Source organism: Botryllus schlosseri, chromosome 13, assembly GCF_051294905.1.
Source record: "Botryllus schlosseri isolate E-star chromosome 13, Bs_hap1, whole genome shotgun sequence".
Taxonomy (NCBI): Eukaryota; Metazoa; Chordata; class Ascidiacea; order Stolidobranchia; family Styelidae; genus Botryllus; species Botryllus schlosseri.
The window spans coordinates 21,336,709-21,359,262 of NC_137248.1; the positions used below are offsets into that span (position 1 = coordinate 21,336,709).

The window sequence follows — 22,554 nt, forward strand, 5'->3', positions numbered from 1 at the left end:
TATGTCGCTGGCTATGTTTCGAAATTTCGAGAAACATCGGTTCCGCGAGACGTTCTCTTCAGCGATTTGGAGCCTAACACTATTGCCTATCGATATCTCAATCAACTATGTCCTGACGAGCCCGAAATGATACTGACTCTGGCCGACTTCAAAATGGCCTATACCTGTTCGGATACTAAAAGGTATCTGGTACCGACGTTGGAACGTGCCCGTGAGGATAAGGTAGTTAAGGCATATATGTCTCGTCCCTTATTCGAAGAAAACATGACGATGTATGAATACCTACACCGATACACGGTTACTGATGACCGTGGTCATCGACGCAGGTCGCAGAAAGATCTTCTGGTTGGATTCAAATTCCTCGATATGTTCACCGATGGCTATTTCTTTCAAGATGCAATCTTAAACACTCCCTTCAGGAACTTGGACCACTTGGAATATAATGACTTTCAACGTTTGCCTCAAGACATTCGTCTGTTCTCGTTCGCTGTTCACAACAGAGCATCGTTCTGGCAAGACAAAGACGCAGTCATACGACTTTGTAATGAACGTGGAAGCAAGAGATATTACACTGTTACATTTTGCGCTTATCTGGACAGTCTCTTTGCCGTTTGGCGGCGTTATTTCCATATGGAAATTCCTCATTCTGCTCTCGACATTCAGGAATACAGCGACCAACCGAGTACGTGCTTGTCACCACATCAGGCCGCGTTCGTCAACACGGTAGTGGAAAGATTGAGATGCTTCTCCGAGAGGGATGCCGAAGCCGTTGAAAGTCAAGACGAAGAAGACGAATTCGATCGACCCTATTTTCTACTCTGCGGTGAGCACGGAACAGGTAAATCGTACTGTTTGTCGGAGATCATAAAAAAGGCCGTCCGATTGGCTTCCAAGATCCTTGTGGTTACGCCTACCGGTTTGTTAGCTACAACGTACAAAGCCTTGTTCGGAGACGACATAACGGCAGACACCGTGCACGCAGCGTTTCGGTTGGCTTCAGGCGTGGAAGGTCATCGAGCAAACGTGAACTGGAATATACGTCTCTTCGATGTCATTCTAATGGACGAGATCTCGATGGTTTCGGTAGTCCATGGAGATCACATCTTATCGACACTCGCCTCTTTGAGTCAACATTGCGTCGTCGTACTTTGTGGCGATCAACACCAACTTCAGCCGGTACCTGTCGATGGTTATACCGGCAGCCTTTTCGATCACCGGCAATTAATGGGTCGCTGCAATGATACTCGTTTGCGCAGTCAATTTCGTACGAGGGATAACGAACTGTCGGACTTTCTTCGAATTTGTCGCTTAAGAACGCCGTCTGCGGAGGAAATACGTCAATTTGCATCCGGGATCGTTCTTTTAGACGACGATTTTCCATCTGACGAAGACTTGATTCATGTGCATGATGAATACCCGGAGCATGTTGTTCTTACATTTACCCGTCATTCGGCCAGGCGGTTCAATGAAGTCGTTCGCAATCACGTTTACAAGGGTGTTTTTCCTGTCAAAATGTGTCGTTATCCAACTGCTGATAGTCAGCTACGACCAGTTTATGAAGGCATGCCGATCATGTTGACGGAGAATCGAAACAAGAAGCGGTCATTCGTCAACGGTCAAATTGGTCGGATACACAGTGTGATCGCTAATACGATATTGGTAGAACTGCCCGATGATAGACTGATACGAGTGTATCCAATAACAAAGCCCGAAGGTGTTTATTTTCCTTTCATGTTGCGGTACGCCGGTACCATTCACAAGGCACAAGGTCAGACGTTGTCGTCCGCGATCCTCTGGTTTGATTCTAGCAACCTGAGCCCCGGTTGCGCGTATGTAGCCATGTCTCGTGTCAGATGCAAGGACGATCTTCGTTTCTTGACTACGCCGACGATACGTCACTTCAAACCTGCGTGTCAAACTGACGACACGCGTTGACGACACTGTTGTTACCTTGTATTTTAGTTATCGTTTATGTCACTTAAATCCTTGTTTGTTGATGTGGCTGGCAGGATATCCATGTCGTATATTTTTCGGGCTATCATATCTTGTTGCTTGTTTCTTCTATATGTGTCCAGTGACTGCTTGCTCCAGTGCCTTTATCGACCTTTCATTTTTACTTATATTCCTCCCTTATTTCCTTCAAAAACATGTACTAATATCTGTTTTATCTTTCGTTTGATGTTATCAGTTAAACTTGCGTACCATGCGATGCCGCCTTTAATTTTACATTATGACGTTTCATTGGAGTGACTTATTTGCAGTATCACACTTCCTATAATCATTCACGATTTTATTTGCAGATACTCGTGCTTAACATTAGAATGGCTAGCTCTGTGACTAAAGGTGACGACGGTAAAGTTGCTGAAAATGTGGAACGTGAAGGCGTTGTTGAATGGTGTCAGCAATTTCCAAAAGACTTTCTTCGGATGTATGGTCGATCGGTACAACGGGAGGACATCACTGATGACAAGTTCGATGCAAAGCTTCATAACTTTAACTGTGAATGGCTGTCAAGGCCATCTGAAGCCATGTCTCAATTTATCCAAACTTTAGCCTGCAATCATGATTTCGGAAAACCGCTAAAGGAATTGCTCAACAATGCGGCATATGATACCTAGACACATACTAAGTCAGGTTCAGCCGCTCTGGGTTAGTCCGGCTAATCCCGAAAACGAAGTGACTCTAAGCCTTGCTGATGTTCACGAACGGTTGAACAACCTGGAACAAGTACTTGACTACGAGAATTCACCGTTTCTTCAACGGTACATCGAAGTTATGATGGAAGCCGGGAATGCATTATATCTGAACGGTATTCACATTTTGGCACTGAGTTTCCTACTCCGAAACAAAAACAAATGGGCAGGTAAGCTTACGGCCCATGTCAACAACGAGGAGTTTAAAAAAAATGCAAGCACTGAAAACCTTGCAAAAAACTTGTATCGTGGATATGTCATTCGTAAAGGCATGAATGACACAACGCATGTGTCTCCTGAACACTTCGCGTCGGCTACGGTTACTTCTCCCGTCCGGAAAGCGGCTGATACGGTTCCGGTTCCGATACTGGTTCGTTCTGATACAGAGCCGATCGAAGATGCTATTCAAACTGCTTCATGCGACCAAGCCGATGCGCAGCATGATCCAGTTCCTCAAAATGCCGTCCAGACACCGAGCCTCTTGCTGGACCTTCTGTTAAAAAGACTAGAAAAATAGGCACACGGAGTGATAGCATACAATGTCTTGCTTGTCTTTCTTGTTTCGCTTACTATTGTTCTTCTTTTCGTAGTATGGTGTGGCTTTGTGATAATAGCGTTTGCTTTTTCATTGTTCTTTCGTTGCATGTTCTGGCTTTGCTGCAATCTCGTATACGAAATCACTTTACGAAAACAGCGAAGGTACGCTTATTTCCATATAATCGTGCGTTTCCGTGCATTCGAGATTCCGTTCATTTCACTTAAATCCTGGTTTGGCGATGTGGCCACAAGGATATCCCTGTCGAATATTCTTTGAGCTGTCATTTCTCGTTGCATGTATCTTCTTTATCGTAACCCTTGTCAGTACTTTTCGTGCTTTGAATGATACAAGTTTATCATTCGTTGTCGCTACTAATGTCGCTCATTTGATTTCCAGAAAAAAATAGATATGTCATTTAAATGCGAAAGAGTCCTGTGGCACTCCCAGCCAATGCAACATAAACGCGAAATCTGCACCAACATTGCAGTCTCTAAAATTAGGAACGAAAAAGTCCTATCACACGATCCTAACCGAAGGTATGTCAGATATTTTCTTTTCGATTCGTTGTATTACCTACTCGTATTTATTTCAATTTACAGGTTTTCACAACGTCATCTCATGGCGGCCAACTTCGAAGCGGAGGGAAACAAAAAATACACTTTCTCACGACGTCCGCTGATGGCGGCGAACTTCGACGCGAACACAAAAACAAAATAGTTTTTTGCATATTTTCATCCCTTTCAATAACTTCTTCGTTTTTATTACATCGTTATCATTGTGGCCTTTGTCTCTTGTGATTCTTTGTCTGGATGCGTCGAATTAGACTGTAGTGTTGAGAAGGTAACAACGTTATCGGAAACTTACTGGCAGGATAACGTCTTATTATAGCTATCGTGCCCAAAGTTTTGCATATCGTGTTACAGAGTTATAAATAGGGTTACAGTTACTAACATAATTTCAAACCAAGTATGCAGATGTCATATAGCTTCGTGCAAAAGCGATATGGACGACGAAGTTATACGTATTGATTCACCAAAAAGTCCGAAGTTTACAATTCAGGTGTGACGTGAACAGTATCGCCAATATGTGGAAAATTCAGCGCAGCATAGTCCAAATTACACCCATACGACGCCAAATTTTTCCATATTGAGACCCGCATTTCTCATGGGAAGTTCGTCGACTTCGTTGCGATCGATAAAATTATACTAGGAGTAGCGTATCGTGTCTTAGTAGTAAACTACGCGATGCGATCGAACTGAAAGTCTGCCATGGGATGTAGTTCGACGATTGGGTGCCACAAACAGACATCCCATGCACCTCGGGCGGGCTGGGAGTGGTTGTGACGTCATAATGAGTAGAATCCGTTATCCCTGTGATACCTTTTCTGACCTACTCTCAGAACACTTGAATGTGACCTGGAGGTAAGGCAAACTGATAGTCTGCCTGGAGGATATTTTACATTGAAACGGTATGAGTACATGAAGACATGAACAAAGAAGAAAATCCAATGGACTGCCTGGAGGATATTTTACATTAAAACGGTATAAGTACATTATGACATGGACAACGAAGGAAATCCAGCAATACAATGGAAACTAGTTCAAATAAAAAAAAGTACCTATCATCACTAACTAATAACAAATAAAGAACGAGTTACCTCCCATCGTACGTAGGCCGAAATGGGTATCGCATGGAACAGGAGACAAAGGAGAATTTTAGAACTTCCAACAGAAAGGCCTGCAATTACATCGCGCAGACAACGTAATGTGGACAAAAGATAATTCAGACCAGGGATCACCAACACGCGAGTTCATGTTTTGCGGCCCGCGGACTGAATTGAAATTGCGGAAGAACGCTTATTAATGCATTTGGAAATGCTGAAATTGATCTCAGTTTGAACATATTGTTTTTTTCAACATATTGTCGTTGTTTTTTCAAAGTAAGCTATACCCCCGTGTCCAATATCAGTATTCCTCACTAGCTGATACGGCTTTCGCAATGGTAACAACATTCCATAGATGAAGAATTTGCTGATATGATTGGGCATCTTGCCTTCCGTGGAATGGCCCATCCCTGCCATGACCGATTCTTAGAAAACGACTTCGGGCTCCCCAGACGACCAATCTTTACAAGGAGATAATTTTAAATCCGTGAATTTTCCAGCAAAATCCGTGTTTAGCTAACCTCGTTATCGATGTAGTTCAGGGGTGGCCGATCTGCGGCACTAAATTCGATTGAGATGTTTTGGCGGCAGTCAATGTGCAAACTGAATTTACGAATTCACTCCCTAATCAATCAGAGGTCTGAAGTATTCTTGATATTTTCTTTGCGCTGCGCGCGGTTCAACCCCGAGTGGAACTTCGATTTTAATACAGTGTCGTGTCTGAGCCCCACAGTTTATATGCGAACATCAGAGTAAATCAGGGCCGGCCAACCCGTGGCCCGCGGGCCACATGTGGCCCGCGAGAAGGTTTTGAGTGGCCCGCGAGGTCATTTCCAAAATTTCTAATATCATCAAAAATGAGATTGTGAACTTGCAAGGCCAACCAAAAATTTGATTATTCTGGCCGCAACACTTGAGATGTGATGACTAAAATATCAGTTCCGACGCATTGACAGATCCATCAGCCATTCACATATTGGTATATATATCTTCGTACACTACAATAAAGCAGAATAATTTGCGGTAGATATATCAAAGGTAAAAATTTTCTACAAGCTTGGCGCAACATGTTGTCACTCGATTTCTTGTTTTTAATATTGTTGCCCTTTTATGAAAATGTAAGAACACCTAATCCTAATGTATCAGATTGAGTCTAACTATATTCGCGATTACGAGACAAAGTGTCGTTCAACATATGCGACATTGCGTTTGCGCTCGCAGTAAGACCGTTGGCTATGAAACCTAGGCACGAAATGATTGACGCATGTTGGTCGCATCTTTCGATATCGATATGTCCATGCGCCGAATAGCCCTGTCCTCGCAAAATTAGCCCAGCGATGTACAACAGGCCCGCAATATAGCCAAATGACAATAATATTGACCTGTGAACTTCAAAAAATTTTCGCGCTTCGCGCGGCTAGTGGCCCGCGCGAAGATTTGTCAATAGAATGTGGCCCGTTGGCTGAAAAGGTTGGCCAGCCCTGGAGTAAATGATGCGCCCCATAAAGAAATAACAATTTGTAATGGTTTTCTCCTCATCACGAAGGAGACTTGTTTCTGGAAGGTATGCGTTTTGGTTAACCAGGTATGCGTTTGGGTGAATATAACATTTCCATTATAGCGACAACCCTGATGGGAGGTCAATAAATAAACAGTTGATCCACGTTAAGATGCAGCACAGAACTATGAACTTCCTTAAATTATCGAAGACACCTCCAGCATAAAAAACTCTTACCGGTTAATCTGATCACACGGGCTGAGAAAGGATAAATATTCGATAGTAACATGTGAAACTTTACTGTAAAATGAGAAACTACATTGATACTTATGACGAAATTCACTCATGAGGATGAAAAAATTCTCGCGCTAGGCGCGACTAGAAAACGAACCCCCATGGCTATTCATAGCATGACAATGCACGATTTGCGTGCTCATAGTAAATTTTATACTAAATCCGGAGTTTACGGACGATGGACAATTATACAGAGAGAGAGATGATATTCTTTTTCGCCTGCACCATCGAGATGCTTTGACGACGGAGTTGCGATACGGCCTTATGAGGTCATCTAGTCTGCGCCCCGTTTTTTTTTCTCCATGGTATCCGAGATTGCTGAGCGCCTAGCAGGATAGCTGCGGATACCAATTTTCGAGTCTTTGGTATGACCCGGCCGGGGATCGAACCCACGACCTACCGCTCGAGAAGCCGGACGCATAACCACTACACTATCTCGCTCGGTTGACAGTTCAACGTAGGTATTTAGCTTCCAGTCAACTAATTAAGTAATTGAAATGCGACCACGAATAGCAATAAGGTTGGCCACAGGCACGCCTGATTCAATTGCTGCCGAGTGGTTGTTGTCAGGTATCGTGCGCAGCTCATAGTTCAAAATAGAATGGCAGTGACGATCACGATATTTTTTGTTGTATTTGTATTTCTTCAATAAAATAATATTTCTTTTGTGGTAACTGTGTGCGCCGCCTATGTTAGAGAGCACCGCGTTTTACCGACGTAGAAATATCAAGACTGCGTTGCCTATTTTGATCTCAATATTGAAGTCATGCGGCCCGCGACCAGTTGAGTTGACAACCCCTGCCTTGGAACTTTGCCCATGCATTAACCCCGGCCTTGGAACTTTGCCCATGCATCAGGATTAAATCTACTTATACGTTATGCCTTCCTTTTCATGCTTCTTCATAGAACGAATAAACATCATTATATACCCCCTCTATTGTCTTGTGTAGCGTATTCCAATTCTAATTTGAACCCAACCCTCACCGTTTGCCTCTTGTTCTACAGATGTTCATGTAATTGCGACCAGACAGCTAAAAATGAGTATTCCAAGAAAAGGCCCTTCGGAAAAGGAATCGAAGAAACTGCGGTAGATTAGTGCTAAAAATGTCTCCCAACACCACATATACGTCCGACCAATTAGGCCGTAAGAGATTTCGTGTCGACGTGATCACAGGAAGACTGCAGAATTTCAGCAGTACATGGCTGACCACTGACCAGGCCCAGCCCGCAGTTTCCTAGTTTGCGGAAACTCTACTCCGTAATTTCGATGAATCGGCAGGTATGGCCAACCCAATGGATCCACGCGGGCAGGCTTGTCAGGACCAGCTGGGATCCACGAACGAGGTGGCGCCGATCTCGGTTAAACTAGTTAACCAATCGGACGAGGTATCCCTAACGAACGAACGCCGAGGTAGTCAGCAGAATGGAACGTCTCGTCCCGAACAGATGTAAAATGTCGATCGTTATCTATTCTTGTAATCTTACGAGGAAAGTATGGAGGTTGCAACGTTGTGGCGTTTCTTGTACAAAAACAAGTATATTTAGTCACTACGAATGCGCACAGATCCGGAACACGCGGACTTCAAGAGAATGGTGGAAGGGGTACCGACTACGGAAACATGATTTGCAACAAGGCTACCTGGCGAAGAAGGGTTATAATGTTAGCCCTCGCGTAGCACTCATCAGGCGATTTACTGGATAATTCTGGGCCATAGAGGCCGTCATGGTGGCACGAACATGGCTCAGCGGCTTTTGTCTGGGGTTCGAAGGTAGTTTGAATTGGGTTAAAATGCATCCCGACTATCGATACCTGCATAGGCACCCGACCCGCGGCCGTTGCTTTCCCACAATGTCCCTTTTTCTATCTCCTCTTGCACACGGATCATCGTTTCAGAGACGACCCCTCCTTTCTTTCGTTGTTATTTAATCCATTCTTCCATCCTAAAAGCCAGCCTAGACAGATGAGATTGTGTGCTTGAACAAGATCCCAAGGTAACCAGCAAAGTTCATTAGACCTTCCGAGTGCGGAGGATTATCCAAGCGTGCAGACTGTGCACCACTGCACAGTGCGATCCAGGTCAGCCTCAAAACTAGGCTACGCAAAACAATGACTTGCGATCGCCTCTCGCGATGTCTACAATACTAGGTCGATCTTGGTTGTGACGAACATGGCTGGCGCGAGGCGGCGAATACAGTCGTGCAATCGTGATGTTGTCAATTTCCAATCAATCATTCATTATGTTTTTGTTAAAATTTCTTTTGTAATCTATAAGGATGATATTCTATATCTTAAAGAGGGCTACCATTTTTTTAAAACTCGGCATCTAAAACAAACTTGGAAACGGCTGGAGCTGACTATTTGTCCACAGACTTACAAGTAGAACGGACGCTCCCCTCAGGATTTTTTTATGCGGCGTCTACCCTTGGGTAATCGTGTTCTCATGTTACGGAAATCGTATGTTTCGTGAGGCTACGAGAGCTCACTCCAACACAAGCTCCCAGTAGTTGCAGTTAAATGTAACGGCATTGCCCCTATGTTGAATGTACTACGAGAGCTGATACACGCCCCCAGTAGTTGCAGTTGAATGTAACGGCATTGCCCGTTATTCTAATGTACTACGAGAGCTGACACACGCCCCCACTAGTGCCAGTTGAATGTAACGGCATTGCACGTATGTTCAATGTACTACGAGAGCTGACACGAGCCTCCAGTAGTTTCAGTTGAATGTAACGGCGTCGCCCGTATGTTCAATGTACTAGGAGGCCTGAAACGAGTCTCCAGTAGTTGCAGTTGCATGTAACGGCATCGCCCGTATGTTCAATGTACTACGAGGGCTGAAACGAGCCTCCAGTAGTTGTAGTTGAATAATGTAACGGCATCGCCCGTATGTTCAATGTACTACACGAGGGCTGAAACGAGCCTCCAGTAGTTACAGTTGAATGTGACGGCATCGCCCGTATGTGTAATGTACTACGAGGGCTGAAACGAGCCTCCAGTAGTTGCAGTTGAATGTAACGGCATCGCCCGTATGTTCAATGTACTACGAGAGCTGACACGAGCCTCCAGTAGTTGCATTTGAATGTGACGGCATCGCCCGTATGTTTATTGTACTACGAGAGCTGACACGATCCTCCAGTAGTTGCAGTTGAATGTAACGGCATTGCCCGTACTACGAGAGGTGACACGAGCCTCAAGTAGTTGTGTTTTAGTGGGTCAGTGATGTATCTATCATGCTATGAGAGCTGGCACAAAGCCTCAAATAGTTTCAGTTGAATGGTTACTGAACAATGTACTACGAGAGCCGGTATGAGCCTCAGGCAGTTGTAGAGTAACCTTTCGATAGTCCCGTGTGAGTTTTAGTTGAGTATTGACGCTGATAATAAAAGAATTTCAACTTATCTAGGCACGTCGGCATATCGATACAACAAGCTATGATCTAGGCGCGTCAGGTAAACCAGTAGGCTGACTGCACAGCGCCGATGTAGCTTAGTTCAACAGTAATGTAAACGTCAATGTATCTCAGTGATACCAAGCCTTCGTCTTTCAAATCCGCAAATAGCCGTTGATACCTTTTCTACAATTATACTGAACGAGCTTCATCCAATACTTTTCCTACAATTATATTGAACGAGTTTCATGAGCTCATACGCAACCCAACCGTCTCACACCACGTTCTCGGATGAATGAAATCTTTGCGATGGCTCGCTCGCGTGACACGGCGTCACGGAGAGAAATGCTCTTGCCAGATAAAATATGATCGCAGAATTTCTAAAATGAACATTTGAGCAACTAATGGACACATTGCGTCAAGCTAGGGATCGATTTAAGCCGAAAAATTAGTGTTGTATTTTTGAACGGGAATTCTAAAAGCGGAAGCAAAAATGAACAAACGGCAAGCCTAATCGTAGATATGAAATGAAATTAACAAAGATCCGGTCCGGTCCCTGAAATAGACACTTTAGGTCCTCGCCAAATACCGGTACACGTAGTTAAAATAATGCGATTATTTTCCGCAATATTTTCTCGATTGGAACTATCTTCATTGATATAACTCGCCTGTAAAACCACGTCACATTCCTTAGAACTAATTTCAGCAAGATTTGAATGAGATACAGCGCAGAGAAAACCAGAATTCGTAACTTATCAAAATTACTGAGGCAAAAATTTACTACATGACTCTGACTCGCCTCGTTGCAACGTCAAGACGTACTTTTACCGGTACGAATTTCCAGTGGCGGCTCGTGACAATATCGGGTGGTGGGGCAAGGGCTGCAAGCGACTTTTTATCAAGATGACGTCACAATCGCGTTTTCCAACGTAAACAAGTAACTTAATGATGGTAAGGTAACATGAATTTCCCGGCAACAGTGATTTTAACGTATGTGCCACGAGACTCGAGAGGTCCGCCGGTGAGCTGTGACTTGAAGTATGGTAACTGCGTAAACGGCGTACGGAAAAAAGATTCAACACGGTTCATGTTCGCACTAGGCCTGACTAATTATCTGCAGAAATGGAAATGACTATAACTCGAGAGATAGCGTAAGACTAATTGGAAAGGTCAACGAGTTCGGACAGATACGCAATTGTTATCTCATAGATTGGGCCTGTCATATTGAATCCAAAACATCATTCTGAAGAACCAAGAATAGCAGCCTCGGAAATTCGGTCTCGGTACAGCATAGAAGATTTTGGCCTTGAAACTGGAGACTGTAACACGACACATACGGCTTTATTACTGTCTATAGGTCTGCTGCGAAATCGCCTTTGGAATATATATATTACCGAATAAATACGTGGATGAAAGCCTTAAACTTAGTACACTGTTACATGACATCATCGAGAAGTGTTCTCATGGCCCTTTTCGGTATGGCACACTGTCAAAATTAATGCGAACAGACCAACACCGAATTTTGCGTAAAATTTACTGAGGAATAGGCTGATCAAGTGATCAGCTGTTAGCCGCCATCAAAAACTAAATAGCTATCGCGCTTGAGGGGGTTGTAAGCAAATGGCTTGACGGCCACAATTTCACGGTGAAATTGACATTGGAGGATATAATATCAAAGTAAATATTTGAATGGAATCTGAGAATGATATCATCATCTCAGTTAACGTTACCGCAGATACAACGGCTTTTGCGTGATATCCGCAATGCGTTGAAGGCTTAAGTGTCAGATCGGAGCGCATCTCTACCATGCTCGACCTTGATAACGAAATTACTGCCCTAATCATTGAGTGTCAACCTTGAGACTTGGCATAGCGTTCGATATAAAAATCAAGACATACTGTTCAAAAGCTTATGACGGATCTAGGTAAGGAGCATCGTTAAAATCAATAGAGACCAATACCGGCTTTGCGTATAATCTGTTAGCGATAAATGAGAGTCAGCTCTCACTCGAATTAGGAAACGAAATTACCACTAACACAGTTCAGTGACAAACTTTACACTTGGTGCAGCGTTCGATACTAACGTTAAGACTTACCGTGCCAAATGTCATAACCGATCTCAGTATTGAACATCGTCAAAATCAATGGAAACGGAATTACTACCCTAAACTTTAAGTAAAAACCCTGAAACTTGGGGCAGCGTTAAATACCACCATCACGACATGACATACCAAGTTTCAAGAGTTTTCATGGTGTGAAACACCATCAAAATCGACCTATACCACCAAAGGTCGACTAAACGCATATGACGGTAACCGAGTTCAGCTATAGATACGATTGTTACATCACACCTTAAGGGCACAGAGCTAATTTGCCGCGGTTGCTCGGTCATTTTATGAATAGGAGAGCGTAAATTACCGTTTCTTTATTGTGCGCGGCTTTGAGAGAATAGACAGTGAAAGCTTGTTATGAGCGCTACCGGGGCATGCCCCGGCTAGGCATTCGCAAAGCAAAAACACAGAAGAGAATTCGATTTTCGTAGAGACTTCGCTATATATGGGCATTTACAAGCGAAAGGACAAGAAGAATACGATTTTCGCTGTGGTTTCGGTATATATAGATTGGTGTGCGTCTATAAATGGTAAAGAATTGTTAGTGAAGAGAATTTTAGGTGGGGCAATGCCCCAGTTGCCCTATAGGACGAGCCGCCACTGCGAATTTCAACAACGAGGCACTTTGCATGAGCATTACCTAACGTGGCTGAACGGCAGAAGTCGACGTAGCCAAATTCAGTGCGGATTTACCAGATTGCGACGCGGCGATTTGGGACGTTGCGATTTGGGACGTTGTCTATAATACTCAAAGAAGTAGGCAGCCTGTCAAGGGTTTGGAAGTTAGAGACAGGCCTAGTGTTTTCGAATCCAGTGCAGATAGACCGGTCATGCATCTGACCCCTTCGCAACGCGCCCATTCTGTCAATTTAACGCACCCACCTACGCACGTCCCTTACTAGAGGAGTTGCGTTGTTCTATGGATACACAATTGACTGACGTACGTGTCGTACGTGTCTAAATTTCGCGAGTCTCTATTCCACGTTAGCTGCTGTTTTCCGACTTGGCGCAAAGCATTGCGTATACTTGCGCAATTTGTGTCCGGCAGAACCAGATATGAGTTCACTATGTATTAGGTGATGTCACGATGGCTTATATTTGGACGCGGGCGCTACAAAAAGAAAACCGGCGATGGCGTGAACTTTCAATGCCAATTTCCCAAAGATTTTGTGAGACCTTACGGTGCTGCAACTCACGTAGACGCGACCGACAACGATGCATGCATTGCTGATATCAGGCAAGCGAGCTGCGAGTGGGCCGTGAGACCAGACTACGCTCTAAGCCAGAGGTCTCAAACTCAAATGTACTCGCGGGCCACTTTCCTAGTTTTTGATGACGCCGCGAGCCGCAGCATAAATAATAGGGATATTCAATGTATAATTTCCAAGTAGGCCTTATTTGACGGGAGCTTGACAGACAGGCATTCCACAAACATCGTGAAAATGTAATACTATTGTACTATGCATGCTTGACACGGAACAAATCACATTTTCAAATACTTGAATAAAATTGGTTTTGTGTTAAAATAATGAGTTATAGATAGGGCTGGGCACAATGATTCGAGTACTCGAATCTGAATCGAGTATTAATTTGAATGATTCGAGTCGAGTAGTAAAAGACGATTTTTTCGAGTAATGAAATTATACGCTTCTCGCCACTGAAAGTTAATTTATCAACGAGAATTCTAGTTTCGATAATAATTTTCACTGTTGAAGCCTTGAAACCCTGATTGGCCGTATTGTAACTTACAAAACATAGTACAAACCTACGAAGGTTTCTGGACGTAGCGCATTTACGAAGTCATGATAATCCCTCAACATTTCCACCACGTAGAATGAAATCGGTATGGTCGATTAAATACCAAAGTATCTTTTACGAGATGGATAAACTGCATTATATGCTTTGTGGTGGCAAAAACGGCGCATATTTGAACTTCGACGTAATACATTCTGTTATGACGTCATAATTGGTGATACTCGATTACTCGACTCGACTCGAAGCATATTACGTGATTCAGAATCGAATCACTCAGGTACTCGATTTTGCCCAGCCCTAGTTATAGACATCATGCGAGAGGGTGGATCATGATTTGTGACATCGTATAACTGTCGGGTTATAATATTGCTGCTAGTGGACCTTTGACGTGCTACTGAAGATTAATCTGATATCAGAGCATTTGAGCGGTGTATCCTAATCCGGGATTTGATATAGTCGTGATAAGTAGGCTGTTGTTACTGTCATTGCCAAAGTCAAATTAAATCAGCGTTGGATTTTGCTTTCGATTATTATTGGAACATATCAATAACAACTTAAATATAATTATTGAGTAATAGCATTGTTTCTTAACCTTTCTAGCGATCGTACCCCTTGTGCTCCCAATAAGAATTCTCGTAGCCCCTGTCCATTTTCTACACAATGTCTGATGGTAGGCTACCTATATTAAAATCAAAAAGCCCATTCACATAGAATCGCGCGTTGGATGAAGAATATCCCAGTTGCATAAATTAGCGAATAAAATATTCCACAGCATACCGGCCTAATTCCACAATGCATCTCGTACCACATGATGTGGTGCTTCGAGCCCCGAAGGGGTCTACTGACACTAGACCGAAGCAGTGTTGCCAACTCCGGATGGAAGAAAATCGCTAAAACTGGTGTCAAAAATCGCTAGATGTCGCTAAATATTGAGAAAAAAGCGCTAAAGAATAGCGCTAAATCTACATTAATTGCTAAGGGTGTTAAATTGAACCATTATTTCAATGCATTCTTCTCAGCTATATTTCACTCGTCTGGGGCCAAAGTCACTTACCATATTTCTAGTTCAAAATAGGTAATAGTCAGCTCTAAGCGGGACAAAACGTGCAGTGCACTTGGACAAAGCAGATCGCTTTGCGCAATGATCGCTATACGTGACTGCTGACCAGGTTTGCAGGCATACCCGCTCACTAAATAAGCGAGTGGCTTGCTCGTAAATACGTGATGCGATGTACCGCGGAAATGCGCTTGACTTCTTTTCTAAACTGTGTTGGAGTACTTGAACGCGACATGCGACTTGACACACGTGTACACGACAAGCGACTTGACCCGACAAAACACGACATGAACCGGGTTTACCAGCCACTATAAGTTTAGAGACATTAAGTAAATAATCTGAGGACCAACCCGGGGTATGAAATGTAATTACTCTGGTCCTAAACGAAAGCTAGTGTCACACTGATTCCGACAATACGAATTAGATTCTTGTCAAGACAATGGAACGACCTCAAAGCGGCCCCCAAAGTCTGAAAGTCGGCATTGATCAGAACAATCGCTGGACGAAATTAGTCATTGTTATATTCATTGTGTTGCAGCGGTGCCATTGTTGGAGCAATGCCGGTTTTCAAACTTTTGCCGATTTTCAGACTTTGAGGGCTGTTTCGGGGTGCATGGTTCCGTTGTCCGGACGAGATTTTGTTTTGTATTTTCGAAATAACTGCGAAAACTATCTTTCGATCGTGGTCAATTATATTAAATTTCACTGCCATTTATGCTACTCAGCAAGAAGAGACACTGTTTGCCCATGCGAAACCGCCAGGAGTTGCGTATCTCTACTATCCAAAATCACTCAACTATGACAAATCGTCCGAACGTATTTTCATGGAGCAAGAAATGTTCCACAACTTGATGTTATGTCAGCCAAAACTGATCTTTATTGGCTATTTTCGGTAAAAAAGCGCCAAATAATCGCTAAATACTTTTACAAAAATCGCTAGATTTATCGCTAGGCGCTAGATCCATATTTTTGGCGCTAAACCAGATGAAAAATCGCTAGATCTAGCGCGAAAATCGCTAAATTGGCAACACTGGACCGAAGGGGTCTACTGGAATAGAAATGTCCAATCGCCGAAGAATTCATTGGTGTTACAGCTGTGGAGCGTACTGCTACTTTACTCGCCACCGATAATAACATGTATAAAGAGAGCAAACAACACCTAGCATGTGACCAACTATATACGTCCCGGGGGTCACAGAATGCCAATGGTTGCCATACTGACCTGATTAGAGAGCTATTTACTAGTGCGGAGCATGGACCGGAGTCGGATTGGATATCCGGCCAAATATTTTAAATTTTGGCCGGACCGGATCGGAGCCGGATCAGTACTTTTCTGATACGGCCGGAGTACTATTTTAATAAGGCCAGAATCTCTATGGATAGGCATGACGTTTGTAACTAAATAACTACCAACCAACAACAAACAAGTAACCGCCAAGCCAGTGCGAAAAGAAACGAGCCAGAACGAGAATTTTTAAATTCACGGAAACACGGTACCGTGTTGGGCCGGATTTCCGGCAGGACTTTTTCATTTTGGGGCGGAGCCGGATCACTACTTTTTCCAGATACGGCCGGAGCCGGACAAGAGAATTGGCAAACCGGATCGGAGCCGGACCAGAGAATTTGTCGATCCGTTCCGCACTACTATAGACTCTGCGTGACGCAAGCTACGACCTTTTGATATATTACTATTCACCATGACAGTTTCATAGATTGTTGCGTCCATAGGATTACCAAGTCACCGTTGCGAGTCGCAAGTCCTTCTCTGATTTAACGTTTCACCCAACTCAACTGGAGTTATTTTTATTTAATCACCCAGTCAATCCGAAATCGAGTAATTGTACGAAAGGTCGAATCAAACCAAGTCATAATTTTTAGTCGCGAATCATCAACGGATCATGTTTTATCACCATGAACCAGACATGGGCTAATCGCGATTAGTAATCGTAATCGATTACGACGATTACAGCATTTTCAAGTAATCGTAATCGCAATCGATTACATTCGAAAAAAATCCGAAGTAATCGTAATCGAGTACTTCCCATATCTAATCGATTTCTTTGTGAAAGAACGATTACTTTTTATTTGTACAAGGACCATGACATAAACTGAATATTTGTGAACAAGGAAGATATATTATACAAGGTTCGTGATAGCATAAGCGTCTGATTTTCAAACGCCACTGCTCATTATTACGTCAGAAGCCGCAGTTAGCTTTGCGCGTCATTGCGTAAGAAGTATCCACAGTAAATATAGATGTACGTATACGTCGTACACTAGTGTGATTGTTGTAAGAACACCTGCCGTGCTTTATATGAGGTTATCAACACGTTTCACACGCTAGTACTTTGCAGCAGTATAATTTGTCTTCGCTCTGCCTAGTTTAAAATAGTACCTTATGTGTTGACTGTTGATGTTTGGTTATGCTTAGTTAAACGCAGTTTGACTGTTGCTGCTTGGCGAGCAGTAGGCCTAGTACGTACGGACACCGGACAAAGATTTGATATTTTGTACTCGTCGAATAAAACATTGGGGTTTCCACAACGAAGTAGTAAAATCAACAGCTGATGATATATATATATATATATATCATAACCGAGCCGTTTTTGCCGTTTCTCGTAACTGCCGCTTGTAGTATTAAGTTGATTAAGTTGAAGGCAGATTTTATGTTCGTTTCTTCTTTTTCTCATATGACCCTACTTGAAACGGGCGCCAATCGTTATTTCACAATTATTTACTCAACATTGGGATCTACCGCCATGGCTATGTGCTTATACATCATGTTAGCGTGGGATGTAGCTGGATTCGGGACCAAAACAGCAATTCGTCCCCCGGTCCAAACGTTGGTCTTTGGCCCCATAGGGTGGCAATCTCAAGTTGAAGACTGAATTTCGTCAATAATATTAGTAATTGCATTATATTACTCTTAGTTTTGAATCCTCTCTCAGCCCCCGATGGTCAGATCTACCTGTAGAGTTTGTTTGTTTGTTTGAGGTAATCATGGTGTTTGTCGACTACAACGGTCCTATACACCAGGCCGATTTTCTACATTTTTGATTTCGTATCTGCCAACTTGTAGCACGGCCCGCTTCTAGGCTTTTTGTAAGACACCGCTTACGCGGATGAGGCGGCGAGGAGGAGCCTAGATAAACCTCCAACACTTTGGTAGGAACCATTGGTGTTGCAGCCATGGATTATAGCACTGCGCTATCTCTCCACACAATTACCTACCAGTAGAGCTGGGGGCACGTAATTCATAATTCATATTATCTTGTTATAATTACTTTAGTGCAGTGGTTCTCAACCTTTTTGTCTTCGCGGACCCCTTTCGGATCGTCACGGACCCCCGCGGACCCCCACGAAGTTTAAGTTCAGATTTAGCTCACGTGCAACTGTCTTCTGTCTTGTGCAAACGACAGCTGTAGGCTTAGTGATAAACAGCAACAAAATGACCGTTCTTGAAAATAATATCATATTATTCGTGTAGAAATTGGGTTCACTTCTATTATTTCAAAGCTAATTCTGCAACCACAATTCTTGAAATACGTGGTCGTGTCTTGAAAATATGCGCCTTCGATTTGATATGAACGAGAGCCGAAAATCCAATACCACAAATATGTGTGGTGAATGTGGTAATAACGTGTAACGCTTCCGATGACACATTTGGGTATGATCGCAACAAATATGGGTGCTAAGAGATTTTTTAATGAACATATAACGTCAAGCCTGGTCGTTTCTATATAGCAGCTTATCGTGAATTCATGATGGAAAGACAGTTGTGTATATTCCAGGAGAAAATGGATTTTATAAACATTTCGAAGACACCGTGATTGACGTTACTCATCCAACTTTTTTTCCACAATCCCGAACAAAACATCTCTAAACACCAAAATCTTTGTATCAGTGCGCTATTGGCAATTTACGAATTAAAATGAGTCTGCACAGCAGGATATTTCACCTCAAATCGGCATTCTGTTGATGTGAGCTCTGGAGTTTTACTAGTAATGAAGCGAGACTGCCTCGTGATTTTTCTAATTAAAAAAATACAAGTTTGGTTATCAATTATTTTGAGGCTTCGCGGACCCCCTGAAAATGCTTCACGGACCCCCAGGGGTCCGCGGACCCCCGGTTGAGAACCACTGCTTTAGTGTATGTTGTTAATTCGTGACCTCCGATTTGTTATATAATCAAAAGATATTGTATTGGCTCAAACGTAGCAGACTAAAAGAAAAACTTTCGTGAGACGCACAAACAAATTGTCATGTCTTAATCATGACTGCATGTCTAACAACTCAAGTTGTAAATTACTAGGGTCAGTGGCCACATTAACTACAATAGGACTTGAAAACAATTTCATCATGGGCAAAAAAGCATTCATTCCGTCAATGCGGCCGTTGAACTTAACAATCAAGACAAAGATCCATTGGTTTGATGGTCAGATAGCGTTGTAAAACGTGTTGTAACACCACTTGCTCTCAATTAAGTCCGATGTTAGGCAAACTTAAATCTGAGTGCCCATCCAAACGCATTTGAGTGTGAGCATACTTTCTGACGTGAGTTGAGTAACGAAATCATTGCTGAGTATAGAGAATCGTTACTCGGCAGCAAAGGAATTATTCTCCACCATTAATTATAAACTCCAGTTTCCAAGCCAAGCAAGTGGAATTTTTAATATCAATTTTTTGGTTTGTTATAGATTGATTTTATTTTTTATTTTTGTTGGATTTTCCAACGTCAATGGGAGCTGCGAGTAGGCTAGCAGGGAGCCCTGCAGGGAGCCTCTCGAAAATACTCTATAACTATTTTGGTTTACGAAATACTTTTTAAATCCCCTTCTTCCGCCGATTCGTGCGAATTGGGACCTTCGACTTCTTCCAAAAAAGGTAAACGCAATTCGGACGTTGTCGCTAGGTCAATCGGCTCGAGGCCCACCTTCCTCTGCCGAATCTGATGACGCGACTTCGGGATCTGAACCTGGTCCACCCATGACCGTTAAGAAGCGTTCCAGGTAACGTTCTTCCACTGGGGCTGCGCCTTCGACCAGTCGTCAAAACGCGCATCAGGACGATGATGCGGTCGAAGACGATGTTGAAATCGACGTCCCGCCGCGAACAGGGTCTGGCAAAAAGGCGAAGCGTGCGAGGGAGTGGCGCAAAACAGGGCTAGTTTCTGGCAAGATACAAAGGCGATTAGCGACCTGTGCAAACAGAAAGCTTGTCGCAGCAACTACACTTCGTCTCTGTGGGCTTATCTCGTTAGCCTGCTTCACGTTTGGAATGGTTCGCCGGGACTTCGAATTGTAACAGCTCAACGACTTGAAACTGGTACGGATTCGGGGAGTCCGACTGTTTAATTAAAACAAAGCATTGCAATTGTCGCAACTCCGTGTTGACGCCAAAGTGAAGAAATTCGCTCAAGTGCCGGTAAACGACGGGAGTAACTATGACTCTCTTACTTGGAGACCTGTGTAAGTCGGATCCTAGGGTCGGCAGCACCCTCCTGGTATCGTAGATATCAGGCAGTCCACATGCGGATGAGAACCCTACCATGGCGGCATAAGAACGGGAGTAGTTATATAGATCGGTCGTGAGCGGCTATTGGTTCTTATGGCGGGGTGGCATGCGGCTGGGAAAACCGGGGATGGCATGCGGCTCCTTATGCCTTATGGCGGGGTCGCATGCGGCTATTGCGTCTTATGGCGGGGGTGGCAAGCGGCTCTTATGTCTTATAGCGGTGGTCGCATGCGGCTGGGAAACCCGAGGTGGCAAGCGGCTCTTTTGTGTTATGGCGGGGGTGACAAGCGGCTATTGCGTCTTGTGGTCGCACGGTAACCCTTTTCAGCATAGGGATCGCTCGCACGCGGCTTCGTTGTTGGCATGTCGTTGTTGGCATGTCGTACTTCGTTTTGAATATGTATCAAGTAAATAGTCATGTGATTGGTCCTTAGTTAATGTGTATATTCCAAATTACGGCGAGTACGACAATGATATATCGTTATTCTTATGGACGCGGCGATGATTCGTACTTTCGAGTATAGACATCTCTCGACCGGTAACCCTTTCCGGTATAGGGATCACTCGACCGGTGCCGCGAAAACTCGTCTTGAACCGGTGACCCTTTTCGGTATATGCATCTCTCGCACGTCGTACTTTCGCGTATAGGCTGTGGCGGTGATTCGCCTGTCATGTATTCTTACGGGATCTGTGGTGACTCGCCATGTGTTCTTATGGGCGTGGCGGTGATTCGTACTTTCGAGTATAGGCATCTCTCGCGCGGTGTTGAATATGTACGAGTCACCAACAATAACCGCACAAACGGAAACGTGGCTTGTAAGAGGATTTACGCAGTGCGTGCGACCTATATTTCGAATGACCTGCGTGTGGAATTGTTTCCCGGCCAACTGCGTGCTACTATCGATTATTACACTAATCTATTCAGTGCGAAATAGTTTGCTAAATCTAGGAGTCACTTCCAAGGTAATATTTTGGTAATTAGTTTACCACGGAGCCGGCGTAGACGGCGATTCCAATACTAACAATAGCCGCGTTCACATATTTACACTCCAAATAGGTGTGAAATAGTTTGCAAACCCTGCGATCGCTGACAAGATAATGTCTCAGACATACGCGACTTGATGTTACAGGCATATCGATCACTCACGCGGTGAAATTTTCGTAAGCAGTTTGGGACAGAGCTTGATTTCACTCGTAAGATTTAATAAGTAACGAATAACAGACCGCCAGTGTCGGTAACTTGAATAGCGACAAATTGCCACTTATTTCTGCCCCAACCCTAATCCTCTGTGAAGTTGACGCTTATTCAAAAAAGGTGTGAAATAATTGTAAAATCCTACGTCGGTGACGCGATAATGCATCAGACATAGCGATCTAGTTATAGTACGGTGTCGGAATCCATTCGCGAGATGTTCTATAGGTAAATTGAGATAATCCGAAACGAAATATTTTGACTTTGGCGTAGTGTGAATTGAAATAGGATTGACAAACATGACCATCAACTTTCCCACAGTCCCATATTGATATTATACGCACATTGATTTGAAACAAGTAATGGAGCATTGCAACTCTATTCGCGATCCGACTTTTCGTTTGTCAAAGCGACATTTTAACATCTTACCATACTCAAAAGAATTATTTACAACATTAACAAGTGTTCAAAATCTAGTTTTCACTTACTTGATTATATCACTGCAACTCACAAATTTGAATTAATTCATCCTGGTTGTATTCGTATGATCGGTCTTTTTTATTCAATTGTATAGGTCGTTACTATTCTGAAGACAAAGTAAGCTATTTACTAATCGACACATAAATGACTTGACAAAAACATATTATATTTTGAGTATACGAGATTTGAATGTCTGAACAATAACTGAGAAATAATTTATCACAATAAAATCCGCATATTACAGCGTAAAAGATGTTTGAATGTCAGCAACTCTGTACGGCCATAGTTACTATCACTAATTTACCCGACCAACTCGTCATGATCATTCCTGAAATCAACACAAATATGACCACTGACTTGAGTTAACCACAA

General features: G+C 43.3%; 1 protein-coding gene across 1 annotated transcript in view; it reads left to right on the top strand.

The window, feature by feature from the left end:
• The window catches only part of LOC145454299 (uncharacterized), a 202,321-nt gene that overhangs the window by 161,711 nt on the left and 18,056 nt on the right, over positions 1-22,554 (top strand). The window lies entirely within an intron of this gene.